The following is a 3497-nucleotide window of genomic DNA, read 5'->3' on the forward strand; positions in this document are numbered from 1 at the left end:
AATATCATAAATACTATAAATTAAATTGAAAACTATGATTTAAACTCCTAAGGAATTACAACTATAAATTGTAACTTAAATTTTTTCGCTTTATTTTTAATGAATCTTTTCAAAGCACCTACGGCTTTGACGATTACATTCTCATTGCGAAACTCGCGCTTCGCGCTCGATAACTTCTGTCGAATTGAAAAACTTCATCAAGATAATTTGTAAATCTTATTAAAATCTACTAAAAACCACTCTTTAAACTTATGGATCTCTTAAAAACCAAAATTGCATATGTTTTAAAATGATCCAACTTTTGGAACTCTTGTCTAATTAAGAAATTTCATGATAATTGTTTCGAAAAACATATATTTTATATCATATACACTACATATATACATTACACTCTCATGAATGAGAATGTGCAAATAAGCATTCTATACAAATGAGAAAACGAGAGGAATAGGAGAAATAGTATGAAGTCTAAAATATAAAAGTGATTTTCATACTTATTATGTTATTATTTACCCGTATTGTTGCAGGACCATCTTTCGCAAAATTCGAAAACTTTGGTAAAAATTATTCTCTGAAGACTTTCTAAACAATTTTCTTAAATATTCACTGAAATTTCAGAAATTATCACAAGAAGGAAACATAATAGCAAAACATTATAAGTATTATAATTAAGCGTACATACGTACACGATCAGAAAACTCAAGAATAATTACAGGTCAATTGACAGAAAAAAGTGACAAAGTTACGCGGATGACGACTGTTTTGAATTTTTATTCACACGAGAGATGCATTCTGCGAATGTAAATCATATATTCAAATGATATGCAGTCAAGTTTTAAAAAATCATTTATTTTTTATTTTTTATAAGTTCCTTTATATTCATAACTTCACATTATCTCAGTGATCAGCTTTGGAAAATTGTGAATTTGTAATTGAAATTGAAAACGGCTGATGCAGTCAATATCCTTGAAGATTGTAAGATTTTCCAAGAATTAAAATTATATTTTAGGGGAGCGGCGGGTAATGTGGCGCGGCGGTTAATGTGGCGCACCCTTATTTACAGAAATTGATTGATTTATAGCGAGACGTATTTACTGTACTGTATTTTTTTATGTGTACTGTTTTGTATAGTGAAAAAATTTGCTCAATAAAGCTAATCGCTCAATTCGTATTATGAAAGGTTATTTTTAGGTGTTATGTGTTTAATTTTGAAGTGACCAAAAATAGTGAAAAAGTACAGTAGCATTTTTCCGGACTAAAAGAAAAACAATATATAACGTTCAAGTCGCACACAATTTATAAGTAATTATTTATACCCATCATTTACCCAAAATTAATTTCATTGAACTCAGTGAACAACTTTTAGTTCCCTTTCCGAAATTGCACTAAGAACGCGCAATGTTAGCCAACCAAGAAGGATAACTTGGCACAGGCAGACTTTTTGTGAAACTTGATAATTAACTACTTTAATAGACTTGAATTCAATAATAATCATACGCATTGGGTAGATAAGATATTGATTTACCTGCTCTATATTATTTTACTACAGTTTTCAACATATTTCAATTTTAACGGAGCTTTTTATAACTTTTGCGCCACATTACCCGCCACTCCCCTACACATCATAAAATCTTATTTAAAACTATCGCTCAAATCTAATAATACAATTTTAATTCTAAAAATTTCTTTCTGAAGGAGAAACTTTAAATTGTAAATGGTTCTTTAATAATGAATGCAACAATATTCTGTTCTTTACGCTTTGACCATGTTTTAAAATGAAAAAAGGATTCTATTCGTAACACCCTTAACTATAATTAATTATATTATATGCATTTATCTATTGATAAAGATCAAGAATTTTCTGCTCCATCAATTTAATCAATAAAAATATCCAAATAAGTAATTCTATCAGATGATTTTACCATTTTGAATTTTTGACTTTGGATTCGTAATCAGCGACGAAAATTGAGAAGCTTTTTACGAATTTGGAAAGATTTCAAGAGAATAAAAAATTGTTGATCCATTTTATTTTACGATATTTATTCAAAAAGAATAATCAAAAGGATTTCAGAAAATTCCAAAATATTTCAAAAATTGTCAAAAAAGAATCCGGAAGATTTGAAAGTAATTTTTTTGATTTCGCAGAATCACTTCAAGAAATATGATTTAAAAATATTGTAAAAGTAATTAAAAATTTTTTGTTGATTCCTAGGAATAATTTTAAGAGAACATTTAGAAAGATTATAAAATACTACTAAGGATTTTCAAAATTGTCGAAAAAGATTTCAGAAGATTTAAAAAAAAAAGTTAGGCATAATTGAAGTTAGCTTAGAATGTATTTAGAACGTTTTTGCAATTTCGAAAAGATTAAACATGTTTCGAAACTTTGAAAGATTTCCGAAGATTTATAAAATATTCTTAAATTTATTGCAATTGCTAAAAAGTTTTAAATATCTTTAAAGCTAAACAAATATTGCCTAAAATTGTGTAAAATCCAATTGTACAATTTTTTGACGATTTCAGATATATCGAATAAGTGCACTTATTCGATATATCTGAAATCGTCAAAAAATGGTTTGTATTTTCCACTTGATAGGCATTCAAAATTTCTATTTTGTATTAAAAATGATTGTATCCTTTAAATTATAATTTATCTAATTTTTTCATTCTAAACTAAAAAAATCTTTTTTGTTCTTAAATGCAACAATTTCCTAGAAAATTCGTATTTTTGGTTTGAAAATCCATTCACTTTGTTAGAAATGTTATCTCTTTTTTTTAAAGCTGCAAACATTTGGTTTAAAATTAAAGCTTCTTTTGCTGAGGATTCAACTATTCTCTTGAAAATTTCCCTTATTTGATGAATTCAAACATTTTTCATTAAAAATAAATATTTTTCAGTTTAATTAACAACTATTGTATTTTTCGTTAAGAATTCATTTCATTAGTCAAAAGTATCACCTTTTTATAGAAAATTTATATTTTTAGTAGGATATTAATCTTCGTGGTAGAATTTGATTATTTAGTGGAAAATTAACATTTTTTATTAAAAATACAGCTTTTTAAAAATTAATTATAATTTTGGGAGCCATTCACAAAATACCTAATACATTTTGTGTATGTATTTATCTATTAATAAAGATTAAGAATCTTCTGCACCATTACTTTGGTGAATCAATATTTAGAAATAAGTAATTTTATTTGAGAATAAAATTTATTTCTGAATGTTTCCAAACATTATTCATAAAAGAAAACGTTTTAATTTCAGTTTAATTTAAATTTTTTAGATTTTAAAATACGTTGAAAAGAATCTGGAAGTATTTAGGCTTTTTTTTATTTTTTGTGGATCTTAATAAATTGTAGGAATACTTTGAATCATTTCAAAAGATATTTCGAATTCTTCTTTCAAGTTTTGTAAAAATTAACAAATAATGTAAAACATTTCATATTAATGAAATTATTTTAATGCTTCAGGAAAAATTTTAATTGATTTTTTATTT

This window comes from Belonocnema kinseyi, chromosome 3 (assembly GCF_010883055.1).
Source record: "Belonocnema kinseyi isolate 2016_QV_RU_SX_M_011 chromosome 3, B_treatae_v1, whole genome shotgun sequence".
NCBI lineage: Eukaryota > Metazoa > Arthropoda > Insecta > Hymenoptera > Cynipidae > Belonocnema > Belonocnema kinseyi.